The sequence below is a fragment of the Amblyomma mixtum genome, chromosome 2 (genome assembly GCF_055824585.1).
Source record: "Amblyomma mixtum isolate Tamu chromosome 2, ASM5582458v1, whole genome shotgun sequence".
Lineage (NCBI taxonomy): Eukaryota > Metazoa > Arthropoda > Arachnida > Ixodida > Ixodidae > Amblyomma > Amblyomma mixtum.
In genome coordinates this window covers 153,661,496-153,683,928 of record NC_143013.1, presented here as the reverse complement: position 1 = coordinate 153,683,928, position 22,433 = coordinate 153,661,496, and the positions used below count along the sequence as shown (strand labels likewise).

The window sequence follows — 22,433 nt, the reverse complement described above, 5'->3', positions numbered from 1 at the left end:
AATATGAGAGAAGCCAACAGCCACAGAAACCAAGGGGCACAGGGGATCTTTAACTTATTTTTTTATTTTGTGGTGTTGATCAATTTACAATATTACTGAATATGTTATCGCTTAAAGCTAATTGATTAGAAAAGCAGAAGAAAAAACAACCACATGCCACCTGTAGGATCCGAACCCACGACCTCCGAATTACGCGTCGGGTGCTCTACCTCTGAGCACGGCGACGGCTGTCAAACCTTCTGCTTTCGGGGGTATTTATGTTTACAAATAACCGAACCTTGGGAGTGTTCACCAGCGCCACCCACGTTCTTAAGCAGCGGACGTAGGACGTCCTGAGTTACCGCTGATGTGACGTAGAACGTCATAGAACGGCGAGGGTGGAAGCTGTGTGAGAACCCTTTATGCTTCCTAAGGCATCAAGGCTTCCAGAACCGATGAACTCGTTAAGCAATTAATCTGTGCTTACTTACTCTTATGCTTCCTAAGGCATCAAGGATGCCAGAACCGAGGAACTCGTTAAGCAATTAAGCAGGCAAAAAAAGGGGAATGTGGGGCTCGTTATAAATATGAGAGAAGCCAACAGCCACAGAAACCAAGGGGCACAGGGGATCTTTAACTTATTATTTTCTTTTGTGGTGTTGATCAATTTACAATATCACTGAATATGTTATCGCTTAAAGCTAATTGATTAGAAAAGCAGAAGAAAAAACAACCACATGCCGCCGGTGGGATCCGAACCCACGACGTCCGAATTAGGCGTCCGGTGCTCTACCTCTGAGCTACGTCGATGGCTGTCAAACCTTCTGCTTTCGGGGGTATTTATGTTTACAAATAACCGAACCTTGGGAGTGTTCACTAGCGCCACCCACGGTCTTAAGCGGCGGACGTAGGAAGTCCTGAGTTACCGCTGATGTGACGTAGAACGTCATCGAACGGCGAGGGTGGAAGCTGTGTGAGAACCCTCTTATGCTTCCTAAGGCATCAAGGCTGCCATAACCGAGGCCCTCGTTAAGCAATTAAGCAGACAAAGAAAGGGGAATGAGGGGCTCGTTATAAATATGAGAGAAGCCACCAGCCACGGAAACCAAGGGGCATAGTGGATCTTTAACTTATTTTTTTATTTTGTGGTGTTGATCAATTTACAATATTACTGAATATGTTATCGCTTCAAGCTAATTGATTAGAAAAGCAGAAGAAAAAACAACCACATGCCGCCGGTGGGATCCGAACCCACGCCCTCCGAATTACGCGTCCGGTGCTCTACCTCTGAGCTACGGCGACGGCTGTCAAACCTTCTGCTTTCGGGGGTATTTATGTTTACAAATAACCGAACCTTGGGAGTGTTCTCCAGCGCCACCCACGTTCTTAAGCGACGGACGTAGGACGTCCTGAGTTACCGCTGATGTGACGTAGAACGTCATAGAACGGCGAGGGTGGAAGGTGTGTGAGAACCCTCTTATGCTTCCTAAGGCATCAAGGCTGCCAGAACCGAGGAACTCGTTAAGCAATTAAGCAGGCAAAGAAAGGGGAATGAGGGGCTCGTTATAAATATGAGAGAAGCCAACAGCCACAGAAACCAAGGGGCACATGGATCTTTAACTTATTTTTTTATTTTGTGGTGTTGATCAATTTACAATATTACTGAATATGTTATCGCTTAAAGCTAATTGATTAGAAAAGCAGAAGAAAAAACAACCACATGCGCCGGTGGGATCCGAACCCACGACCTCCGAATTACGCGTCCGGTGCTCTAGCTCTGAGCTACGGCGACGGCTGTCAAACATTCTGCTTTCGGGGGTATTTATGTTTACAAATAACCGAACCTTGGGAGTGTTCTCCAGCGCCACCCACGTTCTTAAGCGACGGATGTAGGACGTCCTGAGTTACCGCTGATGTGACGTAGAACGTCATAGAACGACGAGGGTGGAAGCTGTGTGAGAACCCTCTTATGCTTCCTAAGGCATCAAGGCTGCCAGAACCGAGGAACTCGTTAAGCAATTAAGCAGGCAAAGAAAGAGGAATGAGGGGCTCGTTATAAATATGAGAGAAGCCAACAGCCACAGAAACCAAGGGGCACATGGATCTTTAACTTATTTTTTTATTTTGTGGTGTTGATCAATTTACAATATTACTGAATATGTTATCGCTTAAAGCTAATTGATTAGAAAAGCAGAAGAAAAAACAACCACATGCGCCGGTGGGATCCGAACCCACGACCTCCGAATTACGCGTCCGGTGCTCTACCTCTGAGCTACGGCGACAGCTGTCAAACCTTCTGCTTTCAGGGGTATTTATGTTTACAAATAACCGAACCTTGGGAGTGTTTACCAGCGCCACCCACGTTCTTAAGCGGCGGACGTAGGCCGTCCTGAGTTACCGCTGATGTGACGTAGAACGTCATCGAACGGCGAGGGTGGAAGCTGTGTGAGAACCCTTTTATGCTTCCAACGGCATCAAGGCTGCCAGAACCAAGGCCCTCGTTAAGCAATTAAGCAGACAAAGAAAGGGGAATGAGGGGCTCTTTATAAATATGAGAGAAGCCACCAGCCACAGAAACCATGGGGCACAGGGGATCTTTAACTTATTTTTTGTTTTGTGGTGTTGATCAATTTACAATATTACTGAATATGTTATCGCTTAAAGCTAATTGATTAGAAAAGCAGAAGAAAAAAACAACCACATGCCACCGGTGGGATCCGAACCCACGACCTCCGAATTACTCGTCCGGTGCTCTACCTCTGAGCTACGTCGACGGCTGTCAAACCTTCTGCTTTCGGGGGTATTTATGTTTACAAATAACCGAACCTTGGGAGTGTTCACCAGCGCCACCCACGTTCTTAAGCGGCGGACGTAGGACGTCCTGGGTTACCGCTGATGTGACGTAGAACGTCATCGAACGGCGAGGGTGGACGCTGTGTGACAACCTTCTTATGCTTCCTAAGGCATCAAGGCTGCCAGAACCGAGCCCCTCGTTAAGCAATTAAGCAGACAAAGAAAGGGGAATGAGGGGCTCGTTATAAATATGAGAGAAGCCAACAGCCACAGAAACCAAGGGGCACAGGGGATCTTTAACTTACTTTTTATTTTTATTTTGTGGTGTTCATCAATTTACAATATTACTTAATATGTTATCGCTTCAAGCTAATTGATTAGAAAAGCAGAAGAAAAAACAACCACATGGCGCCGGTGGGATCCGAACCCACGACCTCCGAATTACGCGTCCGGTGCTGTACCTCTGAGCTACGGCGACGGCTGTCAAACCTTCTGCTTTCGGGGGTATTTATGTTTACAAATAACCGAACCTTGGGAGTGTTCACCAGCGCCACCCATGTTCTTAAGCGGCGGACGTAGGACGTCCTGAGTTACCGCTGATGTGACGTAGAACGTCTTAGAACGGCGAGTGTGGAAGCTGTGTGAGAACCCTCTTATGCTTCCTAAGGCATCAAGGCTGCCAGAACCGAGGAACTCGTTAAGCAATTAAGCTGTGCTTACTTACTCTTATGCTTCCTAAGGGATCAAGGCTGCCAGAACTGAGGAACTCGTTAAGCAATTAAGCAGGCAAAGAAAGGGGAATGAGGGGCTCGTTATAAATATGAGAGAAGCCAACAGCCAAAGAAACCAAGGGGCACAGGGGATCTTTAACTTATTTTTTTATTTTGTGGTGTTGATCAATTTACAATATTACTGAATATGTTATCGCTTAAAGCTAATTGATTAGAAAAGCAGAAGAAAAAACAACCACATGCCGCCGGTGGGATCCGAACCCACGACCTCCGAATTACGCGTCCGGTGCTCTACCTCTGAGCTACGGCGATGGCTGTCAAACCTTCTGCTTTCGGGGGTATTTATGTTTACAAATAACCGAACCTTGGGAGTGTTTACCAGCGCCACCCACGTTCTTAAGCGGCGGACGTAGGACGTCTTGAGTTACCGCTGATGTGACGTAGAACGTCATCGAACGGCGAGAGTGGAAGCTGTGTGAGAACCCTTATATGCTTCCTACGGCATCAAGGCTGCCAGAACCGAGACCCTCGTTAAGCAATTAAGCAGACAAAGAAAGGGGAATGAGGGGCTCTTTATAAATATGAGAGAAGCCACCAGTCACAGAAACCAGGGGGCACAGGGGATCTTTAACTTATTTTTTATTTTGTGGTGTTGATCAATTTACAATATTACTGAATATGTTATCGCTTAAAGCTAATTGATTAGAAAAGCAGAAGAAAAAACAACCACTTGCGCCGGTGGGATCCGAACCCAGGACCTCCGAATTACGCGTCCGGTGCTCTACCTCTGAGCTACGGCGACGGCTGCCAAACCTTCTGCTTTCGGGGGTATTTATGTTTACAAATAACCGAACCTTGGGAGTGTTCACCAGCGCCACCAACGTTCTTAAGCGGCGGACGTAGGACGTCCTGAGTTAACGCTGATGTGACGTAGAACGTCATAGAACGGCGAGGGTGGAAGCTGTGTGAGAACCCTCTTATGCTTCCTAAGGCATCAAGGCTGCCAGAACCGAGGAACTCGTTAAGCAATTAAGCTGTGCTTACTTACTCTTATGCTTCCTAAGGCATCAAGGCTGCCAGAACCGAGGAACTCGTTAAGCAATTAAGCAGGCAAAGAAAGGGGAATGAGGGGCTCGTTATAAATATGAGAGAAGCCAACAGCCACAGAAACCAAGGGGCACAGGGGATCTTTAATTTATTTTTTTATTTTGTGGTGTTGATCAATTTACAATATTACTGAATATGTTATCGCTTAAAGCTAATTGATTAGAAAAGCAGAAGAAAACACAACCACATGCCGCCGGTGGGATCCGAACCCACGACCTCCGAATTACGCGTCCGGTGCTCTACCTCTGAGCTACGGTGATGGCTGTCAAACCTTCTGCTTTCGGGGGTATTTATGTTTACAAATAACCGAACCTTGGGAGTGTTCACCAGCGCCACCCACGGTCTTAAGCGGCGGACGTAGGACATCCTGAGTTACCGCTGATGTGACGTAGAACGTCATCGAACGGCGAGGGTGGAAGCTGTGTGAGAACTCTCTTATGCTTCCAAAGGCATCAAGGCTGCCATAACCGAGGCCCTCGTTAAGCAATTAAGCAGACAAAGAAAGGGGAATGAGGGGCTCGTTATAAATATGAGAGAAGCCACCAGCCACAGAAACCAAGGGGCACAGGGGATCTTTAACCTATTTTTTTATTTTGTTGTGTTGATCAATTTACAATATTACTTAATAAGTTATCGCTTAAAGCTAATTGATTAGAAAAGCAGAAGAAAAAACAACCACATGCCGCCGGTGGGATCCGAACCCACGCCCTCCGAATTACGCGTCCGGTGCTCTACCTCTGAGCTACGGCGACGGCTGTCAAACCTTCTGCTTTCGGGGGTATTTATGTTTACAAATAACCGAACCTTGGGAGTGTTCTCCAGCGCCACCCACGTTCTTAAGCGACGGACGTAGGACGTCCTGAGTTACCGCTGATGTGACGTAGAACGTCATAGAACAACGAGGGTGGAAGCTGTGTGAGAACCCTCTTATGCTTCCTAAGGCATCAAGGCTGCCAGAACCGAGGAACTCGTTAAGCAATTAAGCAGGCAAAGAAAGAGGAATGAGGGGCTCGTTATAAATATGAGAGAAGCCAACAGCCACAGAAACCAAGGGGCACATGGATCTTTAACTTATTTTTTATTTTGTGGTGTTGATCAATTTACAATATTACTGAATATGTTATCGCTTAAAGCTAATTGATTAGAAAAGCAGAAGAAAAAACAACCACTTGCGCCGGTGGGATCCGAACCCACGACCTCCGAACTACGCGTCCGGTGCTCTACCTCTGAGCTACGGCGACGGCTGTCAAACCTTCTGCTTTCGGGGGTATTTATGTTTACAAATAACCGAACCTTGGGAGTGTTCACCAGCGCCACCCACGTTCTTAAGCGGCGGACGTAGGACGTCCTGAGTTACCGCTGATGTGACGTAGAACGTCATCGAACGGCGAGGCTGGAAGCTGTGTGACAACCCTCTTATGCTTCCTACGGCATCAAGGCTGCCAGAACAGAGGCCCTCGTTAAGCAATTAAGCAGACAAAGAAAGGGGAATGAGGGGCTCTTTATAAATATGAGAGAAGCCACCAGCCACAGAAACCAAGGGGCACAGGGGATCTTTAACTGATTTTTTTATTTTGTGGTGTTGATCAATTTACAATATTACTGAATATGTTATCGCTTCAAGCTAATTGATTAGAAAAGCAGAAGAAAAAACAACCACATGCCACCGGTGGGATCCGAACCCACGACCTCCGAATTACGCGTCCGGTGCTCTACCTCTGAGCTACGGAGACGGCTGTCAAACCTTCTGCTTTCGGGGGTATTTATGTTTACAAATAACCGAACATTGGGAGTGTTTACCAGCGCCACCCACGTTCTTAAGCGGCGGACGTAGGACGTCCTGAGTTACCGCTGATGTGACGTAGAACGTCATCGAACGGAGAGGGGGGACGCTGTGTGACAACCTTCTTATGCTTACTAAGGCATCAAGGCTGCCAGAACCGAGGCCCTCGTTAAGCAATTAAGCAGAGAAAGAAAATGGAATGAGGGGCTCGTTATAAATATGAGAGAAGCCACCAGCCACAGAAACCAAGGAGCACAGGGGATCTTTAACTTATTTTTTTATTTTGTGGTGTTGATCAATTTACAATACTACTGAATATGTTATCGCTTCAAGCTAATTGATTAGAAAAGCAGAAGAAAAAACAACCACATGCCGCCGGTGGGATCCGAACCCACGACCTCCGAATTACGCGTCCGGTGCTCTACCTCTGAGCTACGGCGACGGCTGTCAAACCTTCTGCTTTCGGGGGTATTTATGTTTACAAATAACCGAACCTTGGGAGTGTTCACCAGCGCCACCCACGTTCTTAAGCGGCGGACGTAGGCCGTCCTGAGTTACCGCTGATGTGACGTAGAACGTCATCGAACGGCGAGGGTGGAAGCTGTGTGAGAACCCTTTTATGCTTCCAACGGCATCAAGGCTGCCAGAACCAAGGCCCTCGTTAAGCAATTAAGCAGACAAAGAAAGGGGAATGAGGGGCTCTTTATAAATATGAGAGAAGCCACCAGCCACAGAAACCATGGGGCACAGGGGATCTTTAACTTATTTTTTGTTTTGTGGTGTTGATCAATTTACAATATTACTGAATATGTTATCGCTTAAAGCTAATTGATTAGAAAAGCAGAAGAAAAAAACAACCACATGCCACCGGTGGGATCCGAACCCACGACCTCCGAATTACTCGTCCGGTGCTCTACCTCTGAGCTACGTCGACGGCTGTCAAACCTTCTGCTTTCGGGGGTATTTATGTTTACAAATAACCGAACCTTGGGAGTGTTCACCAGCGCCACCCACGTTCTTAAGCGGCGGACGTAGGACGTCCTGGGTTACCGCTGATGTGACGTAGAACGTCATCGAACGGCGAGGGTGGACGCTGTGTGACAACCTTCTTATGCTTCCTAAGGCATCAAGGCTGCCAGAACCGAGCCCCTCGTTAAGCAATTAAGCAGACAAAGAAAGGGGAATGAGGGGCTCGTTATAAATATGAGAGAAGCCAACAGCCACAGAAACCAAGGGGCACAGGGGATCTTTAACTTACTTTTTATTTTTATTTTGTGGTGTTCATCAATTTACAATATTACTTAATATGTTATCGCTTCAAGCTAATTGATTAGAAAAGCAGAAGAAAAAACAACCACATGGCGCCGGTGGGATCCGAACCCACGACCTCCGAATTACGCGTCCGGTGCTGTACCTCTGAGCTACGGCGACGGCTGTCAAACCTTCTGCTTTCGGGGGTATTTATGTTTACAAATAACCGAACCTTGGGAGTGTTCACCAGCGCCACCCATGTTCTTAAGCGGCGGACGTAGGACGTCCTGAGTTACCGCTGATGTGACGTAGAACGTCTTAGAACGGCGAGTGTGGAAGCTGTGTGAGAACCCTCTTATGCTTCCTAAGGCATCAAGGCTGCCAGAACCGAGGAACTCGTTAAGCAATTAAGCTGTGCTTACTTACTCTTATGCTTCCTAAGGGATCAAGGCTGCCAGAACTGAGGAACTCGTTAAGCAATTAAGCAGGCAAAGAAAGGGGAATGAGGGGCTCGTTATAAATATGAGAGAAGCCAACAGCCAAAGAAACCAAGGGGCACAGGGGATCTTTAACTTATTTTTTTATATTGTGGTGTTGATCAATTTACAATATTACTGAATATGTTATCGCTTAAAGCTAATTGATTAGAAAAGCAGAAGAAAAAACAACCACATGCCGCCGGTGGGATCCGAACCCACGACCTCCGAATTACGCGTCCGGTGCTCTACCTCTGAGCTACGGCGATGGCTGTCAAACCTTCTGCTTTCGGGGGTATTTATGTTTACAAATAACCGAACCTTGGGAGTGTTTACCAGCGCCACCCACGTTCTTAAGCGGCGGACGTAGGACGTCTTGAGTTACCGCTGATGTGACGTAGAACGTCATCGAACGGCGAGAGTGGAAGCTGTGTGAGAACCCTTATATGCTTCCTACGGCATCAAGGCTGCCAGAACCGAGACCCTCGTTAAGCAATTAAGCAGACAAAGAAAGGGGAATGAGGGGCTCTTTATAAATATGAGAGAAGCCACCAGTCACAGAAACCAGGGGGCACAGGGGATCTTTAACTTATTTTTTATTTTGTGGTGTTGATCAATTTACAATATTACTGAATATGTTATCGCTTAAAGCTAATTGATTAGAAAAGCAGAAGAAAAAACAACCACTTGCGCCGGTGGGATCCGAACCCACGACCTCCGAATTACGCGTCCGGTGCTCTACCTCTGAGCTATGGCGACGGCTGTCAAACCTTCTGGTTTCGGGGGTATTTATGTTTACAAATAACCGAACCTTGGGAGTGTTCTCCCGCGCCACCCACGTTCTTAAGCGACGGACGTAGGACGTCCTGAGGTACCGCTGATGTGACGTAGAACGTCATAGAACGGCGAGGGTGGAAGCTGTGTGAGAACCCTGTTATGCTTCCTAAGGCATCAAGGCTGCAAGAACCGAGGAACTCGTTAAGCAATTAAGCAGACAAAGAAAGGGGAATGAGGGGCTCTTTATAAATATGAGAGAAGCCACCAGCCACAGAAACCAAGGGGCACAGGGGATCTTTAACTGATTTTTTTATTTTGTGGTGTTGATCAATTTACAATATTACTGAATATGTTATCGCTTCAAGCTAATTGATTAGAAAAGCAGAAGAAAAAACAACCACATGCCACCGGTGGGATCCGAACCCACGACCTCCGAATTACGCGTCCGGTGCTCTACCTCTGAGCTACGGAGACGGCTGTCAAACCTTCTGCTTTCGGGGGTATTTATGTTTACAAATAACCGAACATTGGGAGTGTTTACCAGCGCCACCCACGTTCTTAAGCGGCGGACGTAGGACGTCCTGAGTTACCGCTGATGTGACGTAGAACGTCATCGAACGGAGAGGGGGGACGCTGTGTGACAACCTTCTTATGCTTACTAAGGCATCAAGGCTGCCAGAACCGAGGCCCTCGTTAAGCAATTAAGCAGAGAAAGAAAATGGAATGAGGGGCTCGTTATAAATATGAGAGAAGCCACCAGCCACAGAAACCAAGGAGCACAGGGGATCTTTAACTTATTTTTTTATTTTGTGGTGTTGATCAATTTACAATACTACTGAATATGTTATCGCTTCAAGCTAATTGATTAGAAAAGCAGAAGAAAAAACAACCACATGCCGCCGGTGGGATCCGAACCCACGACCTCCGAATTACGCGTCCGGTGCTCTACCTCTGAGCTACGGCGACGGCTGTCAAACCTTCTGCTTTCGGGGGTATTTATGTTTACAAATAACCGAACCTTGGGAGTGTTCACCAGCGCCACCCACGTTCTTAAGCGGCGGACGTAGGCCGTCCTGAGTTACCGCTGATGTGACGTAGAACGTCATCGAACGGCGAGGGTGGAAGCTGTGTGAGAACCCTTTTATGCTTCCAACGGCATCAAGGCTGCCAGAACCAAGGCCCTCGTTAAGCAATTAAGCAGACAAAGAAAGGGGAATGAGGGGCTCTTTATAAATATGAGAGAAGCCACCAGCCACAGAAACCATGGGGCACAGGGGATCTTTAACTTATTTTTTGTTTTGTGGTGTTGATCAATTTACAATATTACTGAATATGTTATCGCTTAAAGCTAATTGATTAGAAAAGCAGAAGAAAAAAACAACCACATGCCACCGGTGGGATCCGAACCCACGACCTCCGAATTACTCGTCCGGTGCTCTACCTCTGAGCTACGTCGACGGCTGTCAAACCTTCTGCTTTCGGGGGTATTTATGTTTACAAATAACCGAACCTTGGGAGTGTTCACCAGCGCCACCCACGTTCTTAAGCGGCGGACGTAGGACGTCCTGGGTTACCGCTGATGTGACGTAGAACGTCATCGAACGGCGAGGGTGGACGCTGTGTGACAACCTTCTTATGCTTCCTAAGGCATCAAGGCTGCCAGAACCGAGCCCCTCGTTAAGCAATTAAGCAGACAAAGAAAGGGGAATGAGGGGCTCGTTATAAATATGAGAGAAGCCAACAGCCACAGAAACCAAGGGGCACAGGGGATCTTTAACTTACTTTTTATTTTTATTTTGTGGTGTTCATCAATTTACAATATTACTTAATATGTTATCGCTTCAAGCTAATTGATTAGAAAAGCAGAAGAAAAAACAACCACATGGCGCCGGTGGGATCCGAACCCACGACCTCCGAATTACGCGTCCGGTGCTGTACCTCTGAGCTACGGCGACGGCTGTCAAACCTTCTGCTTTCGGGGGTATTTATGTTTACAAATAACCGAACCTTGGGAGTGTTCACCAGCGCCACCCATGTTCTTAAGCGGCGGACGTAGGACGTCCTGAGTTACCGCTGATGTGACGTAGAACGTCTTAGAACGGCGAGTGTGGAAGCTGTGTGAGAACCCTCTTATGCTTCCTAAGGCATCAAGGCTGCCAGAACCGAGGAACTCGTTAAGCAATTAAGCTGTGCTTACTTACTCTTATGCTTCCTAAGGGATCAAGGCTGCCAGAACTGAGGAACTCGTTAAGCAATTAAGCAGGCAAAGAAAGGGGAATGAGGGGCTCGTTATAAATATGAGAGAAGCCAACAGCCAAAGAAACCAAGGGGCACAGGGGATCTTTAACTTATTTTTTTATTTTGTGGTGTTGATCAATTTACAATATTACTGAATATGTTATCGCTTAAAGCTAATTGATTAGAAAAGCAGAAGAAAAAACAACCACATGCCGCCGGTGGGATCCGAACCCACGACCTCCGAATTACGCGTCCGGTGCTCTACCTCTGAGCTACGGCGATGGCTGTCAAACCTTCTGCTTTCGGGGGTATTTATGTTTACAAATAACCGAACCTTGGGAGTGTTTACCAGCGCCACCCACGTTCTTAAGCGGCGGACGTAGGACGTCTTGAGTTACCGCTGATGTGACGTAGAACGTCATCGAACGGCGAGAGTGGAAGCTGTGTGAGAACCCTTATATGCTTCCTACGGCATCAAGGCTGCCAGAACCGAGACCCTCGTTAAGCAATTAAGCAGACAAAGAAAGGGGAATGAGGGGCTCTTTATAAATATGAGAGAAGCCACCAGTCACAGAAACCAGGGGGCACAGGGGATCTTTAACTTATTTTTTATTTTGTGGTGTTGATCAATTTACAATATTACTGAATATGTTATCGCTTAAAGCTAATTGATTAGAAAAGCAGAAGAAAAAACAACCACTTGCGCCGGTGGGATCCGAACCCACGACCTCCGAATTACGCGTCCGGTGCTCTACCTCTGAGCTATGGCGACGGCTGTCAAACCTTCTGGTTTCGGGGGTATTTATGTTTACAAATAACCGAACCTTGGGAGTGTTCTCCCGCGCCACCCACGTTCTTAAGCGACGGACGTAGGACGTCCTGAGGTACCGCTGATGTGACGTAGAACGTCATAGAACGGCGAGGGTGGAAGCTGTGTGAGAACCCTGTTATGCTTCCTAAGGCATCAAGGCTGCAAGAACCGAGGAACTCGTTAAGCAATTAAGCAGACAAAGAAAGGGGAATGAGGGGCTCGTTATAAATATGAGAGAAGCCAACAGCCACAGAAACCAAGGGGCACAGGGGATCTTTAACTTACTTTTTATTTTTATTTTGTGGTGTTGATCAATTTACAATATTACTGAATATGTTATCGCTTAAAGCTAATTGATTAGAAAAGCAGAAGAAAAAACATCCACATGGCGCCGGTGGGATCCGAACCCAGGACCTCCGAATTACGCGTCCGGTGCTCTACCTCTGAGCTACGGCGACGGCTGCCAAACCTTCTGCTTTCGGGGGTATTTATGTTTACAAATAACCGAACCTTGGGAGTGTTCACCAGCGCCACCAACGTTCTTAAGCGGCGGACGTAGGACGTCCTGAGTTAACGCTGATGTGACGTAGAACGTCATAGAACGGCGAGGGTGGAAGCTGTGTGAGAACCCTCTTATGCTTCCTAAGGCATCAAGGCTGCCAGAACCGAGGAACTCGTTAAGCAATTAAGCTGTGCTTACTTACTCTTATGCTTCCTAAGGCATCAAGGCTGCCAGAACCGAGGAACTCGTTAAGCAATTAAGCAGGCAAAGAAAGGGGAATGAGGGGCTCGTTATAAATATGAGAGAAGCCAACAGCCACAGAAACCAAGGGGCACAGGGGATCTTTAATTTATTTTTTTATTTTGTGGTGTTGATCAATTTACAATATTACTGAATAAGTTATCGCTTAAAGCTAATTGATTAGAAAAGCAGAAGAAAACACAACCACATGCCGCCGGTGGGATCCGAACCCACGACCTCCGAATTACGCGTCCGGTGCTCTACCTCTGAGCTACGGTGATGGCTGTCAAACCTTCTGCTTTCGGGGGTATTTATGTTTACAAATAACCGAACCTTGGGAGTGTTCACCAGCGCCACCCACGGTCTTAAGCGGCGGACGTAGGACATCCTGAGTTACCGCTGATGTGACGTAGAACGTCATCGAACGGCGAGGGTGGAAGCTGTGTGAGAACTCTCTTATGCTTCCAAAGGCATCAAGGCTGCCATAACCGAGGCCCTCGTTAAGCAATTAAGCAGACAAAGAAAGGGGAATGAGGGGCTCGTTATGAATATGAGAGAAGCCACCAGCCACAGAAACCAAGGGGCACAGGGGATCTTTAACCTATTTTTTTATTTTGTTGTGTTGATCAATTTACAATATTACTTAATAAGTTATCGCTTAAAGCTAATTGATTAGAAAAGCAGAAGAAAAAACAACCACATGCCGCCGGTGGGATCCGAACCCACGCCCTCCGAATTACGCGTCCGGTGCTCTACCTCTGAGCTACGGCGACGGCTGTCAAACCTTCTGCTTTCGGGGGTATTTATGTTTACAAATAACCGAACCTTGGGAGTGTTCTCCAGCGCCACCCACGTTCTTAAGCGACGGACGTAGGACGTCCTGAGTTACCGCTGATGTGACGTAGAACGTCATAGAACAACGAGGGTGGAAGCTGTGTGAGAACCCTCTTATGCTTCCTAAGGCATCAAGGCTGCCAGAACCGAGGAACTCGTTAAGCCATTAAGCAGGCAAAGAAAGAGGAATGAGGGGCTCGTTATAAATATGAGAGAAGCCATCAGCCACAGAAACCAAGGGGCACATGGATCTTTAACTTATTTTTTATTTTGTGGTGTTGATCAATTTACAATATTACTGAATATGTTATCGCTTAAAGCTAATTGATTAGAAAAGCAGAAGAAAAAACAACCACTTGCGCCGGTGGGATCCGAACCCACGACCTCCGAACTACGCGTCCGGTGCTCTACCTCTGAGCTACGGCGACGGCTGTCAAACCTTCTGCTTTCGGGGGTATTTATGTTTACAAATAACCGAACCTTGGGAGTGTTCACCAGCGCCACCCATGCTCTTAAGCGGCGGACGTAGGACGTCCTGAGTTACCGCTGATGTGACGTAGAACGTCTTAGAACGGCGAGGGTGGAAGCTGTGTGAGAACCCTTTTATGCTTCCAACGGCATCAAGGCTGCCAGAACCAAAGCCCTCGTTAAGCAATTAAGCAGACAAAGAAAGGGGAATGAGGGGCTCTTTATAAATATGAGAGAAGCCACCAGGCACAGAAACCATGGGGCACAGGGGATCTTTAACTTATTTTTTGTTTTGTGGTGTTGATCAATTTACAATATTACTGAATATGTTATCGCTTAAAGCTAATTGATTAGAAAAGCAGAAGAAAAAAACAACCACATGCCACCGGTGGGATCCGAACCCACGACCTCCGAATTACTCGTCCGGTGCTCTACCTCTGAGCTACGTCGACGGCTGTCAAACCTTCTGCTTTCGGGGGTATTTATGTTTACAAATAACCGAACCTTGGGAGTGTTCACCAGCGCCACCCACGTTCTTAAGCGGCGGACGTAGGACGTCCTGGGTTACCGCTGATGTGACGTAGAACGTCATCGAACGGCGAGGGTGGACGCTGTGTGACAACCTTCTTATGCTTCCTAAGGCATCAAGGCTGCCAGAACCGAGCCCCTCGTTAAGCAATTAAGCAGACAAAGAAAGGGGAATGAGGGGCTCGTTATAAATATGAGAGAAGCCAACAGCCACAGAAACCAAGGGGCACATGGGATCTTTAACTTACTTTTTATTTTTATTTTGTGGTGTTGATCAATTTACAATATTACTGAATATGTTATCGCTTCAAGCTAATTGATTAGAAAAGCAGAAGAAAAAACAACCACATGGCGCCGGTGGGATCCGAACCCACGACCTCCGAATTACGCGTCCGGTGCTGTACCTCTGAGCTACGGCGACGGCTGTCAAACCTTCTGCTTTCGGGGGTATTTATGTTTACAAATAACCGAACCTTGGGAGTGTTCACCAGCGCCACCCATGTTTTTAAGCGGCGGACGTAGGACGTCCTGAGTTACCGCTGATGTGACGTAGAACGTCTTAGAACGGCGAGAGTGGAAGCTGTGTGAGAACCCTCTTATGCTTCCTAAGGCATCAAGGCTGCCAGAACCGAGGAACTCGTTAAGCAATTAAGCTGTGCTTACTTACTCTTATGCTTCCTAAGGGATCAAGGCTGCCAGAACCGAGGAACTCGTTAAGCAATTAAGCAGGCAAAGAAAGGGGAATGAGGGGCTCGTTATAAATATGAGAGAAGCCAACAGCCAAAGAAACCAAGGGGCACAGGGGATCTTTAACTTATTTTTTTATTTTGTGGTGTTGATCAATTTACAATATTACTGAATATGTTATCGCTTCAAGCTAATTGATTAGAAAAGCAGAAGAAAAAACAACCACATGCCGCCGGTGGGATCCGAACCCACTACCTCCGAATTAGGCGTCCTGTGCTCTACCTCTGAGCTACGGCGACGGCTGTCAAACCTCCTGCTTTCGGGGGTATTTATGTTTACAAATAACCGAACCTTGGGAGTGTTCACCAGCGCCACCCATGTTCTTAAGCGAAGGACGTAGGAAGTCCTGAGTTACCGCTGATGTGACGTAGAACGTCATAGAACGGCGAGGGTGGAAGCTGTGTGAGAACCCTCTTATGCTTCCTAAGGCATCAATGCTGCCAGAACCGAGGAACTCGTTAAGCAATTAAGCAGACAAAGAAAGGGGAATGAGGGGCTCGTTATAAATATGAGAGAAGCCAACAGCCACACAAACCAAGGGGCACAGGGGATCTTTAACTTATTTTTTATTTTGTGGTGTTGATCAATTTAATATTACTGAATATGTTATCGCTTAAAGCTAATTGATTAGAAAAGCAGAAGAAAAACAACCACATGCCGCCGGTGGGATCCGAACCCACGACCTCCGAATTACGCGTCCGGTGCTCTACCTCTGAGCTACGGCGACGGCTGTCAAACCTTCTGCTTTCGGGGGTATTTATGTTTACAAATAACCGAACCTTGGGAGTGTTCACCAGCGCCACCCACGTTCTTAAGCGACGGACGTAGGAAGTCCTGAGTTACCGCTGATGTGACGTAGAACGTCATAGAACGGCGAGGGTGGAAGCTGTGTGAGAACCCTCTTATGCTTCCTAAGGCATCAATGCTGCCAGAACCGAAGAACTCGTTAAGCAATTAAGCAGGCAAAGAAAGGGGATTGAGGGGCTCGTTATAAATATTTGAGAAGCCAACAGCCACAGAAACCAAGGGGCACAGGGGATCTTTAACTTATTTTTTTATTTTGTGGTGTTGATCAATTTACAATATTACTGAATATGTTATCGCTTAAAGCTTATTGATTAGAAAAGCAGAAGAAAAAACAACCACATGCCGCTGGTGGGATACGAACCCACGACCTCCGAATTACGCGTCCGGTGCTCTACCTCTGATCTACGGCGACGGCTGTCAAACCTTCTGCTTTTGGGGGTATTTATGTTTACAAATAACCGAACCTTGGGAGTGTTCACCAGCGCCACCCACGTTCTTAAGCGGCGGACGTAGGACGTCCTGAGTTACCGCTGATGTGACGTAGAACGTCATCGAACGGCGAGGCTGGAAGCTGTGTGACAACCCTCTTGTGCTTCCTACGGCATCAAGGCTGCCAGAACAGAGGCCCTCGTTAAGCAATTAAGCAGACAAAGAAAGGGGAATGAGGGGCTCTTTATAAATATGAGAGAAGCCACCAGCCACAGAAACCAAGGGGCACAGGGGATCTTTAACTGATTTTTTTATTTTGTGGTGTTGATCAATTTACAATATTACTGAATATGTTATCGCTTCAAGCTAATTGATTAGAAAAGCAGAAGAAAAAACAACCACATGCCACCGGTGGGATCCGAACCCACGACCTCCGAATTACGCGTCCGGTGCTCTACCTCTCAGCTACGGAGACGGCTGTCAAACCTTCTGCTTTCGGGGGTATTTATGTTTACAAATAACCGAACATTGGGAGTGTTTACCAGCGCCACCCACGTTCTTAAGCGGCGGACGTAGGACGTCCTGAGTTACCGCTGATGTGACGTAGAACGTCATCGAACGGAGAGGGGGGACGCTGTGTGACAACCTTCTTATGCTTACTAAGGCATCAAGGCTGCCAGAACCGAGGCCCTCGTTAAGCAATTAAGCAGAGAAAGAAAATGGAATGAGGGGCTCGTTATAAATATGAGAGAAGCCACCAGCCACAGAAACCAAGGAGCACAGGGGATCTTTAACTTATTTTTTTATTTTGTGGTGTTGATCAATTTACAATACTACTGAATATGTTATCGCTTCAAGCTAATTGATTAGAAAAGCAGAAGAAAAAACAACCACATGCCGCCGGTGGGATCCGAACCCACGACCTCCGAATTACGCGTCCGGTGCTCTACCTCTGAGCTACGGCGACGGCTGTCAAACCTTCTGCTTTCGGGGGTATTTATGTTTACAAATAACCGAACCTTGGGAGTGTTCACCAGCGCCACCCACATTCTTAAGCGACGGACGTAGGAAGTCCTGAGTTACCGCTGATGTGACGTAGAACGTCATAGAACGGCGAGGGTGGAAGCTGTGTGAGAACCCTCTTATGCTTCCTAAGGCATCAATGCTGCCAGAACCGAAGAACTCGTTAAGCAATTAAGCAGGCAAAGAAAGGGGATTGAGGGGCTCGTTATAAATATGAGAGAAGCCAACAGCCACAGAAACCAAGGGGCACAGGGGATCTTTAACTTATTTTTTTATTTTGTGGTGTTGATCAATTTACAACATTAATGAATATGTTATCGCTTAAAGCTTATTGATTAAAAAAGCAGAAGAAAAAACAACCACATGCCGCCGGTGGGATCCGAACCCACGAGATCCGAATTACGCGTCCGGTGCTCTACCTCTGATCTACGGCGACGGCTGTCAAACCTTCTGCTTTCGGGGGTATTTATGTTTACAAATAACCGAACCTTGGGAGTGTTCACCAGCGCCACCCACGTTCTTAAGCGGCGGACGTAGGACGTCCTGAGTTACCGCTGATGTGACGTAGAACGTCTTAGAACGGCGAGTGTGGAAGCTGTGTGAGAACCCTCTTATGCTTCCTAAGGCATCAAGGCTGCCAGAACCGAGGAACTCGTTAAGCAATTAAGCTGTGCTTACTTACTCTTATGCTTCCTAAGGGATCAAGGCTGCCAGAACCGAGGAAATCGTTAAGCAATTAAGCAGGCAAAGAAAGGGGAATGAGGGGCTCGTTATAAATATGAGAGAAGCCAACAGCCAAAGAAACCAAGGGGCACAGGGGATCTTTAACTTATTTTTTTATTTTGTGGTGTTGATCAATTTACAATATTACTGAATATGTTATCGCTTCAAGCTAATTGATTAGAAAAGCAGAAGAAAAAACAACCACATGCCGCCGGTGGGATCCGAACCCACTACCTCCGAATTAGGCGTCCGGTGCTCTACCTCTGAGCTACGGCGACGGCTGTCAAACCTCCTGCTTTCGGGGGTATTTATGTTTACAAATAACCGAACCTTGGGAGTGTTCACCAGCGCCACCCATGTTCTTAAGCGAAGGACGTAGGAAGTCCTGAGTTACCGCTGATGTGACGTAGAACGTCATAGAACGGCGAGGGTGGAAGCTGTGTGAGAACCCTCTTATGCTTCCTAAGGCATCAATGCTGCCAGAACCGAGGAACTCGTTAAGCAATTAAGCAGACAAAGAAAGGGGAATGAGGGGCTCGTTATAAATATGAGAGAAGCCAACAGCCACACAAACCAAGGGGCACAGGGGATCTTTAACTTATTTTTTATTTTGTGGTGTTGATCAATTTAATATTACTGAATATGTTATCGCTTAAAGCTAATTGATTAGAAAAGCAGAAGAAAAACAACCACATGCCGCCGGTGGGATCCGAACCCACGACCTCCGAATTACGCGTCCGGTGCTCTACCTCTGAGCTACGGCGACGGCTGTCAAACCTTCTGCTTTCGGGGGTATTTATGTTTACAAATAACCGAACCTTGGGAGTGTTCACCAGCGCCACCCACGTTCTTAAGCGACGGACGTAGGAAGTCCTGAGTTACCGCTGATGTGACGTAGAACGTCATAGAACGGCGAGGGTGGAAGCTGTGTGAGAACCCTCTTATGCTTCCTAAGGCATCAATGCTGCCAGAACCGAAGAACTCGTTAAGCAATTAAGCAGGCAAAGAAAGGGGATTGAGGGGCTCGTTATAAATATGAGAGAAGCCAACAGCCACAGAAACCAAGGGGCACAGGGGATCTTTAACTTATTTTTTTATTTTGTGGTGTTGATCAATTTACAACATTAATGAATATGTTATCGCTTAAAGCTTATTGATTAGAAAAGCAGAAGAAAAAACAACCACATGCCGCCGGTGTGATCCGAACCCACGAGCTCCGAATTACGCGTCCGGTGCTCTACCTCTGATCTACGGCGACGGCTGTCAAACCTTCTGCTTTCGGGGGTATTTATGTTTACAAATAACCGAACCTTGGGAGTGTTCACCAGCGCCACCCACGTTCTTAAGCGGCGGACGTAGGACGTCCTGAGTTACCGCTGATGTGACGTAGAACGTCTTAGAACGGCGAGTGTGGAAGCTGTGTGAGAACCCTCTTATGCTTCCTAAGGCATCAAGGCTGCCAGAACCGAGGAACTCGTTAAGCAATTAAGCTGTGCTTACTTACTCTTATGCTTCCTAAGGGATCAAGGCTGCCAGAACCGAGGAACTCGTTAAGCAATTAAGCAGGCAAAGAAAGGGGAATGAGGGGCTCGTTATAAATATGAGAGAAGCCAACAGCCAAAGAAACCAAGGGGCACAGGGGATCTTTAACTTATTTTTTTATTTTGTGGTGTTGATCAATTTACAATATTACTGAATATGTTATCGCTTCAAGCTAATTGATTAGAAAAGCAGAAGAAAAAACAACCACATGCCGCCGGTGGGATCCGAACCCACTACCTCCGAATTAGGCGTCCGGTGCTCTACCTCTGAGCTACGGCGACGGCTGTCAAACCTCCTGCTTTCGGGGGTATTTATGTTTACAAATAACCGAACCTTGGGAGTGTTCACCAGCGCCACCCACGGTCTTAAGCGGCGGACGTAGGACGTCCTGAGTTACCGCTGATCGGACGTAGAACGTCATCGAACGGCGAGGGTGGAAGCTGTGTGAGAACCCTCTTATGCTTCCTAAGGCATCAAGGCTGCCATAACCGAGGCCCTCGTTAAGCAATTAAGCAGACAAACAAAGGGGAATGAGGGGCTCGTTATAAATATGAGAGAAGCCACCAGCCACAGAAACCAAGGGGCATAGGGGATCTCTAACTTATTTTTTTATTTTGTGGTGTTGATCAATTTACAATATTACTGAATATGTTATCGCTTCAAGCTAATTGATTAGAAAAGCAGAAGAAAAAAAAACCACATGCCGCCGGTGGGATCCGAACCCACGACCTCCGAATTAGGCGTCCGGTGCTCTACCTCTGAGCTACGGCGACGGCTGTCAAACCGTCTGCTTTCGGGGGTATATATGTTTACAAATAACCGAACCTTGGGAGTGTTCACCAGCGCCACCCATGTTCTTAAGCGAAGGACGTAGGAAGTCCTGAGTTACCGCTGATGTGACGTAGAACGTCATAGAACGGCGAGGGTGGAAGCTGTGTGAGAACCCTCTTATGCTTCCTAAGGCATCAATGCTGCCAGAACCGAGGAACTCGTTAAGCAATTAAGCAGGCAAAGAAAGGGGAATGAGGGGCTCGTTATAAATATGAGAGAAGCCAACAGCCACAGAAACAAAGGGGCACAGGGGATCTTTAACTTATTTTTTATTTTGTGGTGTTGATCAATTTACAATATTACTGAATATGTTATCGCTTAAAGCTTATTGATTAGAAAAGCAGAAGAAAAAACAACCACATGCCGCCGGTGGGATCCGAACCCACGACCTCCGAATTACGCGTCCGTTGCTCTACCTCTGATCTACGGCGACGGCTGTCAAACCTTCTGCTTTCGGGGGTATTTATGTTTACAAATAACCGAACCTTGGGAGTGTTCACCAGCGCCACTCACGTTCTTAAGCGGCGGACGTAGGACGTCCTGAGTTACCACTGATGTGACGTAGAACGTCATCGAACGGCGAGGGTGGAAGCTGTGTGAGAACCCTCTTATGCTTCCTACGGCATCAAGGCTGCCAGAACAGAGGCCCTCGTTAAGCAATTAAGCAGACAAAGAAAGGGGAATGAGGGGCTCTTTATAAATATGAGAGAAGCAACCAGCCACAGAAACCAAGGGGCACAGGGGATCTTTAACTGATTTTTTTATTTTGTGGTGTTGATCAATTTACAATATTACTGAATATGTTATCGCTTCAAGCTAATTGATTAGAAAAGCAGAAGAAAAAACAACCACATGGCGCCGGTGGGATCCGAACCCACGACCTCCGAATTACGCGTCCGGTGCTGTACCTCTGAGCTACGGCGACGGCTGTCAAACCTTCTGCTTTCGGGGGTATTTATGTTTACAAATAACCGAACCTTGGGAGTGTTCACCAGCGCCACCCATGTTCTTAAGCGGCGGACGTAGGACGTCCTGAGTTACCGCTGATGTGACGTAGAACGTCTTAGAACGGCGAGTGTGGAAGCTGTGTGAGAACCCTCTTATGCTTCCTAAGGCATCAAGGCTGCCAGAACCGAGGAACTCGTTAAGCAATTAAGCTGTGCTTACTTACTCTTATGCTTCCTAAGGGATCAAGGCTGCCAGAACCGAGGAACTCGTTAAGCAATTAAGCAGGCAAAGAAAGGGGAATGAGGGGCTCGTTATAAATATGAGAGAAGCCAACAGCCAAAGAAACCAAGGGGCACAGGGGATCTTTAACTTATTTTTTTATTTTGTGGTGTTGATCAATTTACAATATTACTGAATATGTTATCGCTTCAAGCTAATTGATTAGAAAAGCAGAAGAAAAAACAACCACATGCCGCCGGTGGGATCCGAACCCACTACCTCCGAATTAGGCGTCCGGTGCTCTACCTCTGAGCTACGGCGACGGCTGTCAAACCTCCTGCTTTCGGGGGTATTTATGTTTACAAATAACCGAACCTTGGGAGTGTTCACCAGCGCCACCCATGTTCTTAAGCGAAGGACGTAGGAAGTCCTGAGTTACCGCTGATGTGACGTAGAACGTCATAGAACGGCGAGGGTGGAAGCTGTGTGAGAACCGTCTTATGCTTCCTAAGGCATCAATGCTGCCAGAACCGAGGAACTCGTTAAGCAATTAAGCAGACAAAGAAAGGGGAATGAGGGGCTCGTTATAAATATGAGAGAAGCCAACAGCCACACAAACCAAGGGGCACAGGGGATCTTTAACTTA

The 22,433-nt window shown here is 47.0% G+C and overlaps 8 non-coding genes across 8 annotated transcripts; all 8 read right to left on the bottom strand.

The window, feature by feature from the left end:
• Positions 1–2,681: 2,681 nt before the first annotated feature.
• Positions 2,682–2,756, bottom strand: TRNAT-AGU (transfer RNA threonine (anticodon AGU)). The gene has a single exon. It is a non-coding gene; the product is annotated as a tRNA-Thr (tRNA).
• Positions 2,757–7,255: 4,499 nt separating this feature from the next.
• TRNAT-AGU (transfer RNA threonine (anticodon AGU)) lies at positions 7,256–7,330 on the bottom strand. Its single transcript has one exon. It is a non-coding gene; the product is annotated as a tRNA-Thr (tRNA).
• Positions 7,331–10,283: 2,953 nt separating this feature from the next.
• TRNAT-AGU (transfer RNA threonine (anticodon AGU)) lies at positions 10,284–10,358 on the bottom strand. The gene has a single exon. It is a non-coding gene; the product is annotated as a tRNA-Thr (tRNA).
• Positions 10,359–14,370: 4,012 nt separating this feature from the next.
• TRNAT-AGU (transfer RNA threonine (anticodon AGU)) lies at positions 14,371–14,445 on the bottom strand. The gene has a single exon. It is a non-coding gene; the product is annotated as a tRNA-Thr (tRNA).
• Positions 14,446–18,453: 4,008 nt separating this feature from the next.
• TRNAR-CCU (transfer RNA arginine (anticodon CCU)) lies at positions 18,454–18,525 on the bottom strand. The gene has a single exon. It is a non-coding gene; the product is annotated as a tRNA-Arg (tRNA).
• Positions 18,526–19,998: 1,473 nt separating this feature from the next.
• Positions 19,999–20,070, bottom strand: TRNAR-CCU (transfer RNA arginine (anticodon CCU)). Its single transcript has one exon. It is a non-coding gene; the product is annotated as a tRNA-Arg (tRNA).
• A 420-nt stretch (positions 20,071–20,490) lies between these two features.
• Positions 20,491–20,562, bottom strand: TRNAR-CCU (transfer RNA arginine (anticodon CCU)). The gene has a single exon. It is a non-coding gene; the product is annotated as a tRNA-Arg (tRNA).
• Positions 20,563–22,038: 1,476 nt separating this feature from the next.
• On the bottom strand, positions 22,039–22,110 carry TRNAR-CCU (transfer RNA arginine (anticodon CCU)). Its single transcript has one exon. It is a non-coding gene; the product is annotated as a tRNA-Arg (tRNA).
• Between the last annotated feature and the right edge of the window lie 323 nt (positions 22,111–22,433).